Consider the following 18,668-nt stretch of genomic DNA (forward strand, 5'->3'; position numbering starts at 1 on the left):
GAGCGCCTGTGAGGGTCTGTGGGTCCCTTGAGGGTCGGTGGGCCTTTGGGAGCTCGGGGGGACCTTGGGGGACCGGGGGCGGGCCTTTGGGGGTCTGAGGAGGGCGTTTGGGGGGTAACATTTCGAAATTTTTACTTTTTAGTTTACTTTTTTTTGCGGCGCATCCCTGCGGCGCATCCTGCGGTGCTTTCCTGCGGGGCCTCCCTGCGGCGCATCCCCTGTGTCGCTTTCCGGACTCGCGGCGCATCCCTGTGGCGCATCCCTGCGGCACATCCTGCGGCGCTTTCCTGGCCCACGGCGCATCCCGACAGCGCTTCTCTGGTCCGGGGGACCTTTGGGGGCCGGGGGAGGGCTTTTGGGGCACAGGGGGGGCCTTGGGGGCACAGAAAAGGCCTTTGGGGGGCCGGGGGGGCAGTTGGGGACCTAGGGGACATTTGGGGACCGGTGGAGGGCCTTTGGGACCCCGTTGGTCCTTTGGGAGCTCGATGGGCCTTTGGGGGGCCCGGGGATGGCCTTTGGGGGTCTGGGTGGGCCTTTGGGGGAGCCGGTGGCCCTTTGGGAGCGTGGGGGACCTTTGCGGACCGCGGGCTTCCTTCGGGGTTGGGGTAGGAGGATTGGAACCCTTTGGGGTTGGGTTAGAGGACCTCACAACATTGTTCAAATGAAACTTGTGTATTATAACGACCACAGAGTTTCACCATTAAATTCTCTTCTAAAATCTCTTCAAAAATCATCTTTTAAAATGTCTCTAACTGTTTCGCCGAAATAGTTCCATAACCTGTCTAAAACAGTTTCGCCCAAATAATCCCTAAACGTAATTCAGCGTGTTCCTTTTGTTTTTGGCATCTCTGCGCTAATGCATTTCAAATTAATAAGAAACCTGATTCCCGCGCTAAAACAATTCATCGCTAAGATGTTTCTTGGAGAATTGTTTCCATGGCCTTTGGCTATTAATATCCTTTGGAGTTCGACCAAAAGAGTTGTTTCCGAGGCAAAGACATTATTGACTTGGATCTATTCCTGGAGAATCGTTTCTATGCGAAAATTTTTAAAGTCTGATAGATGATGTCATTGGTTGATTTATCTGTCAAGAAATGGGAATTAATTTGTTGTTTCTAAGGGGAATTATTGATTCACGATAGGTGAATTGAGGTCGACAGCACAGGTGTTCCAAGGTCGATGTTGTTGTTGTTGTAAGTGCACGCTCTCAGCGAATGTCAAGGTCGATGTTGTTGTTGTTGACTCACGATCGATTATGCAATCAATTTCTCGGAAATTCACTTCCCCCTCGAGTCCTAGATCAATAACATTGTTTCCCGTTAGAATTCAATGCGCATGTGCAACCTTCGTTCCGGAGTTATTACACATAGAAACATCAAATAAATCGACCTTGGAAAAAGAGGTCATTGACCCCATTAACCACGTGTTCTCCCTAATGACTCTATGCCCATATATGGAGTTCGTTCAGTATCAATAGGGTCACTTCTACTTACAACGCCTGCCCCGAGGCCCTGGGGGGTTGTGACGACACCTGAGCTTTTATTATCTGACTTTTGAGTAATTGTTAACTTAATGGTTCTCTCAAAATTTTTATTAGATGCATTTGGAGTAAAAGGGGCATGGGGAGGGGGGCTAGTTGCCGTCCAATCTCTTTTGACTCTTAAAAAGTGAAAACTAGACCCCTCCAATCTTTTTTGACTCTTCAAAAGTTAAAACTAGACCTTTAAATTTCCAATCAAATGAGTCCTCTTTGAAGTTAATACGAGCATCCCTTCCATAAGACCCATTTATGCCAAAAGGGCGTAACTTACAACGTCTGCTTTCGGACCCTGGGAGGTTTTGTCGACACCAGACTTTTTGTTATATGATTTTTGGACTATTTTTAACAAAATAGCTATCTCAAAATTTTAATCGGATACATTTGGGAAAAAAGTTTTTTTTTGGGGTGGGGGAGGGGGGGGAGCTGATTACCCTCCGATATCTTTTGACGCTTTAAAAGTGAACTAGAACTTTCAATTTCCAATCAAATCAGCCCTCTTTGAAGGTTATACGAGCATTCCCGGCTTAAGAACCATATGGAACCCGAAGACTGAAGACTGTGTGGAGAGTGTCCTTCACAAACATATAATTTCCAGAACTTTCCACTACGTTGAACAAAATGGCTATCTCAAAATTTTGATTGAATGTGTCTGGGGAAACGGTGGGCGTGGAAGGGGTGTTAATTGCCTTCCAATTGCTTTCGACTATTAAAAAGGGAACTAGCAATTTCAATTTCCAATTAAATGAGCCCTTTCTGAAGTTTCTACGACAACGCTTTCTACGCCCACAGGGCATAACTTACAACCCTTGCCCTGATGACTGTGGGAGGGGGTTGTTATTCTCAAAGACTTAATTTCCTGAATTTTCAACTACGTTGAACAAAATGACAATCTCAAAATTTTGATTTGATGTGTTTGGGGAAAAGGTGGCCGCCAGAGGGGGGGGGGGGGTTAGTTACCCTCTAATCACTTTCGAGTATTAAAAAGGGCACTAGCCCTTTGAATTTCCAATCGAATGAGTCCTTTTTGGAATGTCTATAACAAAGCTTTCTATAATAACCTTATATGCCCCCAGGGAATAACTTACAACCCTTACTCTGAGCGCTGTGGGGGGAGTGTCCTCCTCAAAACATAATTTCTATCTTGAAATCAACTACGCTGAACAAAATGGCTCTCTCAAAATTTTGATTGGATGTGCTTGGGGAACTGGTGGACGTGGAAGGGGTTTTAGTTGCCTTCCAATCACTTTTGACCCTTAAAAAGGGCACTAGAACTCTCGATTTCCATTCAAATGAACCCCCTTTGAAGTTTCTACAATGACCCCTTCCATATGAAGTGCCTCTGGGAAAATAAATAAATAAATAAATAGTCAAACATTGGAACCGTATGGCCTTTACTATAGACAACGCTAAAACGTTGCTTCTGATAAAAAGGGCACTAGCCTTTTCAATTTCCAATTTAATGAGCCCTTTTTGAAGTTCCTATGACAACACTTTCTATAAAAACCTTATATGCGCCCAGGGCATCCCTCCAATCCCTCCATCCCTCCAATCACTTATGACTAATAAAAAGAATACTAGCCCTTTCAATTTTCAATCAAATAAGCCCTTTTTGAAGTTTCTACGACAACGTAAAAACCTTATATGTCCCCAGAGCATAACTTGCAACCCTTGCCCTGAGGGCTCTGAGGGGCTTATCATCCTCAAAGACCTAAATTCCAGAACTTTCAACGTTGGAAAAAATGTCTATCTCAAAATTTTCAATGGATGTGTTTGTGGAAATGGTGGGCGGGAGAGGGGGGTTAGTTGCCCTCCATTCACTTTTTACTATTAAAAAGGACACTAGCCCTTTGAATTTCCAATCGAATGAGCCCTTTTTAAAGTTTCTATGACAACCCTTTCTACAAAAACCTTATACGCCCCTACGGCGTAACTCACGACCTTTGCCCTGAGGGATTTGGGGGGAGTGTCAACCTCGAAGACATGATTTTTGGACCTTTCAACTACGTTGAAAAAAATGGCTATCTCAAAATTTTTATTCGATGTGTTTGTGGAAATGGTGGGCGTGAGAGGGGGGTTAGTTGCCCTCCAATTACTATCTACTACTAAAAAGGACACTAGACCTTTCAATTTCCAAGCGAATGAGCCCTTTTTGAAGTTTCTACGACAACATTTTCGATAAAAACCTTACATGCCTCCAGGGCATAAATTGCAACCCTTGCCCTGAGGGCTTTGAGGGGGTTATCATCCTCCAAGACCTAATTTTCAGAACTTTCAACTACGTTGAAAAAAAATTATAGCTTTACTGAAAAAATATAATGTTTTTACTTTTATAACTTTAATAAATCAAATAATATTAACATTTCGACTACTAAATATCAGTATATGTATATTAAACTGACAATGCACATTCATTTGTATTTTTTCAGTAAAGTGCAAATTATGTTCTGGCCTTGGGAAGGCATAGGGGTTTTGAGCCCAACTCATGTTAATTTCTGCTCGTTTTGAGTTTGACTTGGTTATTTATTGTAATTTCTGATCGTTTTGGGTCTCATTGGTTTATCGATGCTTATTTGTGGTATTTTCACGCTTAGTAGATTATTTTATTTTATTTATGCTCATTTTTGGTTTAACGAAGTTTTTTACTTTTCTTTGAAAAACTTATTTTGTGGAAAAAGTTTTTTAATTAATTTCTGTTTTATATTGACATAGTCTTTTCAGGGAAAAAGAAAATAATACTTTGAATCTTTTCGTATTCTTAAGACTTTATAGTTTGGCCTGCTATTTGTATGCTGGAGAAAATTTTTCAGCATTTTATAACAGCGTAAACTCTTTTAATCTGGATACAAATAGTAGCGTTTGATTTTGTTTCATACCTCCTCTAGTTGACCTGAAATGTAAAACTTGATACCATTCGCAAAAAATCTGTTTACTTTCTTTGATAGCTTGGATACGCTTACGCTATTTTGATTTGGTTAAGTTTTAAGAGCAGAAGTAGCCACGAAAGTTTGAATACAATACCCTCAGTCGTTCTTGGGATACTGCTGATATGCCTTATTGGGAATTAGCATTAACACAGTGCATTTTGAAGTGCATTTCTCAAGGCAACATTTAATTTTTAAACATAATGGGCAAATGAGAGGGTGGGCGTGGGATGGTGACTAGTTACCCTCAAATTATTTTCGACTGTTAAAAAGGCATCAGTCCTTTCTATTTTCAATCGAATGACCCTTTTTTGAAGTTCCTATGACAACTCCTTCGATGCGAAGTGCCCTGGTATAGACAAAAAAAATAATAATAATACATAGTACCCACATCAATCTTTACTATAAAAATGTCAAGCCTTCCAATCACTTTCGACTATTAAAAATGGCCCTAGGCATTTGAATTTCCAATCGAATGAGCTTTTTTGAAGTTTCTATAACAATGAGCCCTTTTTGAATGAACCTCTTTTGAAGTTTCTACAACCTTGCTTTCTATAAAAACCTTATATGCCCCCAGGGTATAACATACAACCCTTACGCTGAGGGCTCTGGGGGACTGTCCTCCTCAAAAACATGATTTCTATCTTGATAGCTACTCTGAACAAAATGGCTATCTCAAAATATTGATTGGATGTGTTTCGGGAAATGGTGGGCGTGGAAGGGGTGTTAGTTGCCTTCCAATTACTTTCGACTACTAAAAAGGGCACAAGCCACTCCAATTTCCAATTAAATGAGTCCTTTTCGAAGTTTCTACGACAGCTTCTTCGATACGAAGTGCCCTGCTCTAAAGGGAAAAAAAAAAAATAATACATTGTGCCCACATCGTTCTTTACTTAGGCAGCGCTATTGCGCTGCCTATGATAATGAATATCGTAAAAATAAATTAGAATTCAAGCACGAATTTTGAATATCAAAAACATGCTTTTTAACAATTCAAGAGTATAGAAATCACCGTCCATATAACCAGGCAAGGAAAGCTTTAACAAAATTTTTCTAAAGCAGGTAGGAAAAAAATCTAGGTAAATTTTTCGTTATTTATATTATTAACTTACGAATAAAGTAAACATATCACTCGATGCCTCTTTTATGCTCTTTAATAGCCTAATCATTTTTGTCAGAAAGGAATTGTACCCACTGTCCCTATATATAGCAATTCAGGGTGTATATTTGTACATTAGGGGGATGAGGAGAAAGTTTAAACTTACCTCTTATTTACATCAGAAATAAAATATACCCCCACCCCCCTAACGCACAAATATATACCCTGAATTGGTATATTGCTTGACAAATTTCAGGTGATGACCTTTAGTTCTTGAGTTGATACCACTAGTAAGGGATAATGCTGGGAGAGTATTAGCCCTCAATAAATTGTAGGCTAAAATGGTATCCCTTTTATTTCTCCTATAAATGAGTATAGAGAGATTCAGCATTGATAGTCTTACAGGGTAGAAAAGCTCCTGCATGCCAGATATCACTTTAGTGGCACTTTTCTGCACATTGTCTAAAATTTTTATGTCTTTTTTAAAATATAGGGAGGCAAGAGACATTCCAACTTCAAGCTTAAGATGCAAAAGTCCTTTATATAGAAGACTGATGACTTTAGGGAAACAAATAGAAATAATAAACTTACTCAGTTCCAAGGTTGAACTAGCCCCAGCAGCAGACCTCTTAGTATGAGTGCTGAACCTTAGTTCATTGTCAATAGTGACACCATTATATATTATTGGTGGGGGGGGGGGAGGAGGCAAGAGGGGGTCCACATCAGGATATTCAGTGGGTATGGGCTAACCTTCAGGGGAAAGCAGTGGTGGTTCTAGACTCTTCAATTTACTTATACTTACAGTAAATATATAAGTATTACAGTAAGTAACTAATTTATTTTCATAAAGATACAATTTTAAAAACTACCAAATGATTATAAATGTTAGATTAATTATTTCAAATTTGCACCCCTGAAATTTCTCTACCCAGGGCAAGTGTCCTCTTGACTCTTCTCCTCTAAAACCACCTATGGGGAAAGAGGTGCTAAGAAACTTGTGAAAAACACAAGCCTAAATGTGTCTTAAATATGTCTGAATATTCTGATGATTCTTTTCCAAATTTTCTCTCATTAGTCTAAAATCAAAGGAAAATCAAGTCTTTTTGTTGATATAGACCATCACAAATATGAGCCAAATCTGAGGTTGGACCATTAATTGGATCATGTTTGTTAATTAATTTGGTCAAAGTTGAACTTCTACCACTATTAAGATTGTCTTTACTTTCTGTTATTGTGTAACTATAAGAAGACGTAGATGGAAATCAAATCCCTTTTTGATACCTTTTTCTTCTTTTTCCACTTTCCAGTGCTTTATAAAGTTTGTTCAGAGCCACAGTAAGAAAGTAAGGAGCTCTGCTGTTTATTGGTTTTATGAGCCTGTTATAACCAATTAAAATTGACAGCAGTTATATTTTTTATAATGTTATAAAAAACATCAAAGATTAGAGCTAGACAAAGCTGGTTTTTACAGAACTAGTTAAGGAACTGATAGTTTGGCCATCTTACATTGCTGTGCCTACAGACAGTAGTCTGTATCCATTCCCTTTTTTTGTGGAATTCCACAAGGAACTGTGAGTTGGCTGCTGGGCTTCCTCCTCATGATAAATGAAAATGCTGCTGAGCTGGAGGACAGATGGAAATACATTGATGACTTGTCCTTAACAGAAGTCAAATCCAAGGATTTGAAGAGCAATTCTGCTGGTTTCATTGACCAAGTTACTTCAGAGGTGGCTGAACTAAACTTGGTCATGAATAAAGACAAATCCTTGGTCACAACATTTTCTTTTCTTCAGAATACTCAACCATTTTTCAAACCTCCTATTGCTTCTGAGCTAATAAGTCATAAAATAACTTTACTTGGTGTGGTGATTTCTTCTGACCTTTCATGGCAGGAGAATATAAAGATGATTGTAAAAAAAAGCTAACAGTGCAATCCAAATGCTAAAAACACTGAAAAAATTTTGAGTCCCTAAGGACAAGCTGAAACTAATATTTTTCACTTTCATCTGACCCTTAGTTGAATATGCTTGTCCAGTTTGGCACTTTGCCCTTACCCAGGTTGAAACTGATAAAATAGAACAAGTTCAGAAGAGATCACTACAAATCATTTATGGCAGTTCCCCTCTACCTTACTCCTTTTACCTCAAGAATTTTAAACTTGAATCCCTTTCTTCCTGCCAAGAAAAATTGTGCCAAAGATTCGGTTCCTCCTCCTCCAACATCCCATCTACCAATTATTTCTTCCCCAACCTTTTGTCCCTATAAGATATTGTCCCCCCAGGGAAGTGGCTGAGAAGGTTCCAAAACTGACCCAAGTTCACTGTAACACCATGCACTACAGTAAAAGCTTTGTGAAATATTACAATGATCTCTAGTGTTTTTATTCTTTAGTTTATTCTTTCCTGATGAAGGTTTATCAGATAATTTTATTCTCAATCCCAAGTGTTTTTATCCTTTAGTTTATTTATCCTGACAAAGTTTTATCAGACAACTTTATTTTGCTATTTATGACTAAGAGACATCATATTTGGGCTTTGCCCATGAGAATTGTGTCTTGTTTTTGAATTAAATGAATTTCAAAATCTCAATTTAGATGCACTTATTCTGACTTAATAATTTACAGAATATGTAGTAGTCCAGCTCTCCCAATCCTGGGACCACATGTGCATGCACTCTTCCACCTGGTGTGGGTGGAATGTACCAAGTGGTTAAAAAGTAAAGTTAGCATGTTCTTTCCCTAAGTCTTCAATGGGACACTTTTTTTCAAGCAATAATGCAGAAAAGTTACAATTTAGCAAAGATGTTACTTGGTTAAATTTGAGAACATTACAGAATACACAAATAAACAATGCACATGCATAAAAAACATAAATTAAGTAGTGGACTCAGCTTTTACTAAGGCTGTCAACAATGAGTTGGTGCAGACGACAGTAGTGTACTGCAAACACTTGCTGGTGGGTGATGGTAAGTTTGATAAGCTCAGATTCTTTGCCAGCTTTACCATTAATATTAAAGTGTATATCCTCCTTCCACTTCCTTTAACTTCCACAAAAATTGTAGAAAACTTAAATCTCACTGTTAAACTATGCACTATTCCAATAGCCTATGTATTGCATCATTCATTTGCAGGTAATCTAAAAATGACATCTTAGCAAATAAAAAAAAAATACACCCTTCAAATTACCATTGTTGAAACCTTATACAGAAAATATATCCCCCCTCATTGAACAACAAGAAAAAATCACTTTTTTGCATGGGCAGCAGTGATATGTCCTCTTATCTTTCTTCTTTGCCATTGAGACAGTGGAAAATCACAGAGAGCTGTTTAAGGACTCATAAAAGATAATTCTTATATCTTACCATTTTTTGTATGCATGTAGGCTACTTGATAAGACCATCACAAAGTGCCACATGGTACACTAAAAGCGCAATTTGGGTGACATTCTTGGTATGGAAAGGCTGGCCAGACACATGGACACCATAGAGACCTAATTATGGACTCATTTATAGACTAATTTTTATATTTAATTGCTCTATAAATTTGCTCTATAAATTTCAACTGCGTCATAGACCATGTTATGGCCAGCACAATGAATCGCCTTCAATTTGGTCTTCAGTTTAGAGACTGGGTACTCTTTGATGCTGACTTCGCCGACAACATAGCGCTAGTTGCGAGCACCGTCGATAAGATGACCAAAGCTCTCCAGGGGCTCTCAGAAGAAGCCTCGAAAGTTGGACTGAAGATCAACTGGCAGAAAACCAAAGTTATGCTCCTTGAGTCCCCCACGTCCCGTTCTACTGTAAAGGAAGTCAACATCGGAAGAAACCGAGTAGATGTGGTTGGAGACTTCACTTACCTGGGATCTATTCTGTTGAATGATGGCTTGATCACAAAAGAGCTTACATCTCGAATTGCCAAAGCTTCAGCACTTGTTGGGAGGCTTAGCAGCATCTGGCGAAAGCCAAACATAAGCCGCTTTACCAAAATGTGCATCTACAATGCGTCAGTCATCACCGTCCTGCTGTATGGAGCAGAGACATGGCCAGCTGCCAAATCTATCCTCAGCGCCGTCGATGTCGCTCAGACAAAACATCTCCGAAGAATCGAAAGACTTCACTGGACTGACTTCGTTAGCAACCAGACTCTCCTATCATGTACGGCTCAAACTCCTTTCTTGACGCAGCTTGCCCAGCGTACTTGTCGGTGGTACGGCCACCTCCTTCGCATGCCACTTGACGCCCCAGCACGATTCGCATTCGACTTCGACCCCACCCTACACGGATGGAAACGACCCAGAGGACGCCCACCCACTAGGTGGAAAGACAAAGCCGATGAATTCCTCACCCAAGCCCACATCCCGGTGGAAGAAGCTGCGATCCTGGCAAGCAATAGGTCAACCTGGAGGCGCCTAGTCTCATCGTTCTCTACGCCGAACCCTCGGCAGGAGCCTCAAGTAAGTCAAGTCAAGTAAGTCAAGCTCTATAAATTTGACTTTATTTAAATTACGTAATTTACGTAATTTAATTTACGTAAATTGTAAAATGACACATGGTCCCCAAAATTGCGCTTTGGGTTGTTTTCTCATTTTCGAAAATAAAAGATAACAAAAAAGGGTTTTGTCCAATGAAAAAAGTTGGCCAACAAATTTCCCCCCACCCTTGCAGAAATCCTCCTCAATGAAGAACCCCCCTGGAAATTTGCCTTACATTTGAAATAGCAACAGTGTTTAGAATTTAAAGTATTAAAAAAAAAAAAAAACTGTGTGAATTATTCACTTACTTGTTGAGTATTATTTGATTAAAAATATCCAGAAAATCCAAACAATTCTTGGCAGCATTGTGGTAGAAATCTTACATTAGTTAAAACTTGCCAAGGATGTCAATCAGATGGGAAATATTGACACCTAGAGTTTGAAAATTACCTTCCCCTTTGTATCTTTGTTAAAAACAAAAAATCTAAAAAAATTACACAAAAGTTGTTTTTTTTGTAAATCAGGGTGTGGGAGGTATACATTTCCAGAAGAGTGCTGAATGTTTTCTTATGTGTAAAATTCCCTTCATCAAAAAATATTGAGAAGAAGAGAAAAATATACATATATTGTTCGGATTCACTTTATCCTACTTGTAGCAGACATTTCGTACAGCATGCTGATGCAGAGATAAATGTCACACAAGTAGCGCTGGCGTTACGTGAAATGCGACTAATAACAGTAATAATCCTCAGCACATTTATGTCAATTTTTTTGGAGTTAGTTAAAAGAAATATTTCGAAAAGCAAAAATAGCAAAAAGTCAGCATGGTATTGTACATAGAGGCGGTACTACATTAATGGGTTAGTATGTGAATCCAAAGTCGCATAGAATAGGAAGTTGTCTGCACTCAGTAGGTGTCTTAATTACAGATAATAGAATTTGGAGCTATTTTGGAGTTTTGATTTAAATTTTGGAAGTAAAAATTAAAACGATTAAATGATTCCTGCAGCTGATCCCTCCCCTCTACTAACTTCTATGACTAAACTACAACCGATTTGACCTATCTAGCTACAGTACAAATGTTACTATAAAAAAACACTAAGTCTTATTTTCTTTTTTGATGATTTTTTTTTTCATGTTTTTCAACAAAGAAAATTTCTTGTTTTCAAGAATTTTTTGTTTTTCAGTGATATCATTTCTGTCCTATTTTGCAGATGTAGAGGGCGTAAAATAATTTGATCTGAGTAAACTTGGCAAAACAGGAAGTATAGTACATTTTCGCAATTTTGCCATTTACCAGGCTCACCTATTTACTTGATGATAAGGTTTCGAAGGCGGTATATTTGTATAAATATTAATGCAGAACTTATTAGGAAGTGTACTAGACCCCTGTCTTTCATGTTTTGTTTTTCTGCTCAAACTGAAGAACAAAGTTGAAACCTAAAACAAACAACAGTTTTAGAGTTACTTAATAATTTTTATCTAAATTTTTGGGGGGGGGGACTTGGCCCCCCCCCCGCAAAAAAGCCACTGCTGTGATGACTTCTATAAGAATATTTTTTTTACCTGGCTGCTTTTTACTACCTGGCTGAAGATTCAGCTGCCTTCCAGTGGAACAAGAACTCTTGATGCAGAAACTTTGAACAACACCATTGTTCAATATTTTTATTAATGACACTCCAGAAGTTTTAAGAAATAAGATGAGCCCTTATTCTCATAATTAAAAGCTTATTGGCTCTGCAGACACCAGTTACAAGAGCTTCCATACAGGAAGACCTGTATTTGCTTTCACTTTGTGCCTGCAAGTGGAAGCTTGAGTTTAACATTCAAAAGTGCAAATTGGTGCACTTTGGGAGAATGAATATCAGGTGACAGTACCATGTGATTACAAGGGGACAGCTAAAGACAATTGATTGACTCTTCAGCAGCTGGGAGGGGCTTGGGAATTGTTGTTGATGAAGAATTAAAATTTAACAAACATGCACAAATGGCAGTTGCCAAAGTGTTCAAGACCTTTGGCATAATCAAGCATACTGAACCCAGCGGATCGTCCAAAGTTATGACCAAGCTGGAAGTTATCCTGGAAGAGTGCAGATACCAGAGTCCACAACCACTACCTCTCCAATAGAGTTATTGCCCATTGGAACAATCTTCCTGGTATTGCTGTCATTGCTCCCTTTGTTGATGCCTTTAAGATTGCTGTTGACAAGAGTTGGTCCATTAAACCATGGGAAACAGAGTGGGATGCATTTGAGTCAATGGCTCCCCATCATCACTGACAAGTGGCTCCACAGGATTTTTCCTTGTTTTGCTGGATAATGTGATTTAAGGCAGCTGTTTTTCAATTTTGCACTTAAGTGTGTGTTGATTCAGTAGATTGTGTCTTATAAAAGCTGGTAATTTTCTGGCTTCTTTCTCATATGGTGCAATGTTGTGTTGAAAGTTTCTTTGAATGCCCTCTAGATAGCCTATGTTATGCAAGGTAGAGAATGGGGGCAAATATATCAGGAAGGGTATTTTAGATTTAATTTTGTAGGCTAGGATCATATCTCCTTGTTCTTTTCTGTATGTAAGTGCAGGGAGTTTAAGATGGTGCAGATATTCCTAATAAGACATTTGCTATATCCCACTGATCATCTTTTTGTTCTGCACTGCCCTTTAAAAGTCGTTCTGCACTGCACTTTATTCTTAAAAAAAAGGATGCCAAAGACAGTCCAATCTCAAGTTACAGCTGAACCAGTGCCTTGTACAGTTTCTGCAAACACTAGGAGGCTGGCTTGAGATTTTCCTTTTGATGATACAGCTGAACCAGTGCCTTGTACAGTTTCTGCAAACACTCTAGGAGACTGGCTTGAGATTTTCCTTTTGATAATGATGTAGTTCTGGCAAGGATGCTGGAATCAATCTGTTGTCAATAATAACTGCAAGATATGTTTTTTTTTCAGAAACTGCAGGAAGAAGATTACCCTGGAGGAAATACTGCTGGTGTTAATTATGTTTGCCAAAATGGAGTAAATGAAATTTACTAATATCATAGGCAGCACTATAGCGCTGCCTAAGTAAAGAATGATTTTTTTCCCTCCATACCCAGGCACTTCGTATTGAAGGAGTTGTCGTAGGAACTTCAAAAAGGGCTCATTCGATTGGAAATTGGAGTGGCTAGTGCACTTTTTACTAGTTGAAAGTGATTGGAGGGTAACTAGCCCCCTCATACCCCTTCTTCCCACCAATACAGCCCATGCAAAGTGGTAGATAGCCAGTTTGTTCAGCATAGTTGGTTTCCAGATAGAAAATATGTTTTTGAGAAGGACACTCCCCCAAAACCCTCGGGGCAAGGGTTTTAAGTTATGCCCTGAGGGCATATAAGAAGGATGTTGGCAGAATGTATCATTTATTATTTTTTTCCTTTAGAGCAGGGCACTTTGTATCAAAGGAGTTGTCATAGAAACTTCGAAAAGGACTCATTCAATTGGAAATTGGAGTGGCTTGTGCCCTTTTTAATAGTTGAAAGTGATTGTAAGGCAACTAATGCCCCTTCCACACCCACCATTTCCCGAAACACATCCAATCAAAATTTTGAGATAGCCATTTTGCTCAGCGTAGCTGATTTCCCTATAGAAGTTATGTTTTTGAGGAGGACTCCCCCACAGCCATCAGGGCAAGGGTTGTAAATTATGCCCTGGGGGCATATGAGGTTTTTATAGAAGGCGTTGTCATAGAAACTTCAAAAAAGGCTCATTTGATTGGAAATTCAAAGGGCTAGTGCCCCTTTTAATAGTAAGTGATTGGATGGCAACTACCCCCCCCCCCCCGCCCATCATGCCCCCAAACCCCTCCAAAACAAATTTTGAGTTAGCCCTTTTGGTCAGCGTAGGTGATATGCAGATAGAAAATATGTTTTTTAGGAGGACACTCCCCCACAACCCACGGGGAAGGGTTTTAATTTATGCCCTGAGGGCATGTAAGAATGATGTTGGCACAATGTATTATTTATTATCTTTTTCCTGTAGAGCAGGACACTCCATATCGAAGAAATTGTCGTAGAAACTTCGAAAATGGCTCATTCAATTGGAAATTGGAGTGCCTTGTGCCCTTTTTAATAGTCGAAAGTGATTGGAAGGCAAATAACACCCCTTCCACGCCCACCTTTTCCCGAAACACATCCAATCAAAATTTTGAGATAGCCATTTTGTTAAGCGTAGTTGATTTCCACATAGAAATTATATTCTTGAGGAGGACACTTCCCTACAGCCTTCAGGGCAAGGGTTGCAAGTTATGCCCTGGGGGCATATAAGGCTTTTATAGAAGGTGTTGTCGTAGAAACTTCAAAAAAGGCTCATTCGATTTGAAATTCGAAGGGCTAGTGCCCTTTTTAATAGTCTAAAGTGATTGGAAGGCAACTAGCCCCCCCCCCCCCCCACGCCCATCATTCCCCCAAACACATCCAATAAAAATTTTGAGATAGCCATTTTGTTCAGCATAGTTGATTTCCTGCTAGAAAATATCTTTTTGAGGAGGACACTCCCCCACAACCCTCGGGGCAAGGGTTTTAAGTTATGCCCTGAGGGCATATAAGAGCGATGTTGGCACGAAGTATTTTTTATAATTCTTTCCTTTAGAGTAGGGCACTTCGTATCGAAGAAGCTGTCGTAGAAATTATGTTTTTGAGGAGGACACTCCCCCACAGCCTTCAGGGCAAGGGTTGTAAGTTATGCCCTGGGGAGCATATAAGGTTTTTATAGAAGGTGTTGTCGTAGAAACTTCAAAAAGGTTCATTCGATTGGAAATTCAAAGGACTAGTGCCCTTTTTAATATTCGAAAGTGATTGGAGGGCAACTAACGCCCCTCTCACGCCCACCTTTTCTCCAAATACATCCAATAAAAAATTCGAGATAGCCATTTTATTCAACATAGTTTTAAGTTCTTTAAATTAGATCTTTGAGGATGACAACCGCCTCAAAGCCCTCAGGACAAGGGTTGTAAGTTATGCCCTGGGGGCATATAAAGTTTTTATTGAACTAGTTTTTGTAGAAACTTCAAAAAGGGATCATTCGATTGGAAATCGAAACGGCTAGTGCCCTTTTTAATAGTCGAGAGGAATTGCATGGCATCTAACAACCCTTCCACGCCCACCATTTCCCCAAACATATCCAATCGAAAGTTTTAGATAGCCATTTGGTTCCATGCAGTTTAAAGTTCAGGAAATTATACCTTTGAGCAGGCCACTCCCTCCAGGGTCTTCAGGGCAAGGGTTATAAGTTATTCCCTGGGGGCATATAAAATTTTATTGAAATCTTTGTCGTAGAAACTTGAAAAAGGGCTCATTTGATTGGAAATTCAATGCGCTAGTGCCCTATTTAATAGTTAAAAGTGATTTGAGGGCAACTAACCCCCCTCTCACGCCCATCTTTTCCCATTATATGGGAAATATAATGTATCCCATAATACATTATGAAACAATGTATTATTTTTTTTCTCCATACCCGGCAGTTCGTATTGAAGGAGTTGTCGTCGAAACTTCGAAAAGGGCTCATTCGATTGGAAATTAGAGTGGCTAGTGCCCTTTTTAATATTCGAAAGTGATTGGAGGGCAACTAGCCCACCACGCCCATCATTCCCCCAAATACATCCAATCAAAATTTTGAGATATCCATTTTGTTCAGCGTAGTTGATTTCCAGATGGAATTGAAGGAGTTGTTGTAGAAACTTCAAAAAGTGCTCATTCAATTAGAAATTGGAGTGGCTTGTGCCCTTTTTAATAGTCGAAAGTGATTGGAAGGCAACTAAAACCCCTTCCACGCCCACCATTTCCCGAAACACATCCAATCAAAATTTTGAGATAGCCATTTTGTTCAGCATAGTTGATTTCCAGATGGAAATTATGTTTTTGAGGAGGATACTCCCCCACAGCCTTCAGGGCAAGGGTTGTAAGTTATGCCCTGGGGGCATATAAGGTTTTTATTGAAGGTGTTGTCGTAGAAACTTCGAAAAAGGGTCATTCGATTGGAAATTGAAGGGTCTAGTGCCCTTTTTTATAGTCGAAAGTGATTGGAGGGCAACTAACCCCCCTCTTACGCCCACCATTTCCCCAAACACATCCAATCAAAATTATGAGATTGCCATTTTATTCAACGTAGTTTAAGTTCTGGAAATTAGGTCATTGAGGATCACAACCCCCCAACAGCCCTCAGGGCAAGATTTAAAGTATTATTTTCTTTTTCTCTGAATAGACTATGTCTATATAAAACGAACAGAAATTAATTAAAAAAACTTTTTCCACAAAATAAGTTTTTCAAAGAAAAGTAAAGACCTCTTTAAAACAAATAAGAAAAAATAAAATAAAATAATCTACCAAGTGTGAAACTACCACAAACCAGCATCGATAAATAAGTGAAACCCAAAACGAACAGAAATTACAATAAATAACCGAGTCAAACTCAAAACGAGCAGAAATTAACATAAGTTGGACTCAAAACTCCTATGCCTTCCCAAGGCCAGAACATAATTTGCACTTTACTGAAAAAATATAAATGTTTTTACTTTTATAACTTTAATAAATCAAATAATATTAACATTTTGATTACTAAATATCAGTATATGTATGTTAAACTGATAATGCACATTCATTTGCACTTTACTGAAAAAAATATAAATGTTTTTCTTTTATAACTTGAATAAATCAAATAATATTAACAGTTTGATTACTAAATATCAGTATATGTATGTTAAACTGACAATGCACATTCATTTGTATTTTTTTCAGTAGTGCAAATTATGTTCTGGCCTAGTTCGTACTTTACTGAAAAACATTCCTTTAAATGTTTTCACTTTTATAACGTTAAGAAATCAAAAATTAATTAAGATTTTAAAGAATAAATATCAGCATATGTATATTAAACTGAAAATTCACATTTTTTTTTTCTTAAATTCATTTGGATTTTTTTAAGTAAAGTACAAATTATATTATGGCTTTTAGAAAGCTTGGGGTTTAGAACCCCACTCAGATTAATTTCTGCTCGTTTTGAGTTTGACTTATTTTAATTTCTGTTTGTTTTGGGTTTAATTTATTTATTAATACTGATTTGTGGTAGTTCCATGCTTGATAGATTATTTGATTCTATTTTTGTTCATTTTTGGTTTAATGGAATTCTTTACTTTTTTTTTGAAAAACTTATTTTGTGCAAGAAGTTTTTTTGATTAATAATAAAAAGATCTATAGGCTAGCTGTAGCTTTCAGCTTCATAATAAAAAACTTGTGGTGAACTTTATCAAAAGGTTTTTGCTTTTGATAAAGTTTGATAAAGTTTTGGGAAACCCTTTGTCAGGTAGTGCTGTGGCATAAACATATGGTTGTAGAAGGATAGTGGCAATGAATTTGCGAGATCTGAATCCATGTTGAGAAGAAGTGAGGATGTTATTGGTCTCAAAGTACTGCATTAAAGCTTTGTTCATAAATCTTTCAAGAACTTCAATGTTTGCAGAAGTTATTCTGATGGGACACTTTTACAAAGTTTTTTTTTATATATTCTTAGAGCTAAATTTGGGGCCCTTAGGGGGTGGACAGGGGTGCAGCTAAAGGGGGAAGGATTGATCTCCCCCCTCCCAAAATTCCAAGGGGTCAGCATGCAGTGCTGACGCCATGGAACTTTGGGCATGTTAATTTAGCTTCTATGTCCACATTTGTTGGCACACTGGATAATATCATTGGCACATTCTTTTATATCCCCCCTCAAAACTCGAGCTGCGCCCCTGAGTGGGGGTGATATGCATTGTCAGAAAAGCAACCATAATACTTAGAAAGCACTTAAAATGAGGAATTTAATGGCACTACTTTTATTTGTTTAATTTGTTTTCTTTGGAGATGGTGAACCGTAAAATATTTACCAATGTTGAGTCTTGATACAGGTTTCTTTTCTGAACCAGGTACAGTAGAAAAAAAAACTGTAATACCATTTGATACCCATTTTCCTAAACAGTCTTTCCAATATAATAGGTACCTTTGAGCTTCTATGTCTACCATGCCAACAGGTAGGGTGATAACGCCAATACTTAGACAGTGCCTATTCCTAATATCAGACAAATGTTTTGGTTAAAATTTAGGATTTTGGTAATATCAAGTAAGATTGTGATATTACCATGCAAGATTTTGTTAATAACTTGCAAGATTTTGATAATACCATGTAAGATCTTGATAATACCAGAGACAATTCTTATAATATCTTACAAGATTTTGATAATACTAGACATAATTTGGTAATACTAGGCAAAATTCTGATAATGCAATGCAAGATGTTGGATGATATCAGACAAGATTTTGATAATACCATGCAAGATTTTGGTAATACATGGCAGGATTTTGATATTACTAGACACAATTTTGATAGCACCACCACCATGATAGATTTTGTTAATATCAGAAAAGTTTTGATAGTACCAGAAAGTAGTTTGTTAGTATCATGTAAGATTTTGATAATACCACGCACGATTTTGTTCATAACATACAAGATTTTGATAATACCACATAAGATTTTGATAGTATCAGAGAGGATTCTCATAATATCTGACAAGATTTTGATAATAATAAACATGTCTTGGTAATACCAGGTAAGATTTTCATAATACAATGCAAGAAGTTT

General features: G+C 38.3%; 1 protein-coding gene across 2 annotated transcripts in view; it reads left to right on the forward strand.

The window, feature by feature from the left end:
* Positions 1–5,404: 5,404 nt before the first annotated feature.
* Positions 5,405–18,668, forward strand: part of LOC148942828 (coiled-coil domain-containing protein 12) — a 43,224-nt gene continuing 29,960 nt past the window's right edge. Inside the window, exon 1 of one of the 2 annotated variants that reach the window (XM_089102035.1) lies at positions 5,405–5,523. The gene's annotated coding sequence lies outside the window, so the exon portion shown is untranslated. The remainder of the gene's footprint in view (positions 5,524–18,668) is intronic. The other variant, XM_089102036.1, reaches the window with a different exon arrangement.

Source organism: Artemia sp. Qi Xiang Cuo, chromosome 16 (genome assembly GCF_049724085.1).
Source record: "Artemia sp. Qi Xiang Cuo chromosome 16, ASM4972408v1, whole genome shotgun sequence".
Taxonomy (NCBI): domain Eukaryota; kingdom Metazoa; phylum Arthropoda; class Branchiopoda; order Anostraca; family Artemiidae; genus Artemia; species Artemia sp. Qi Xiang Cuo.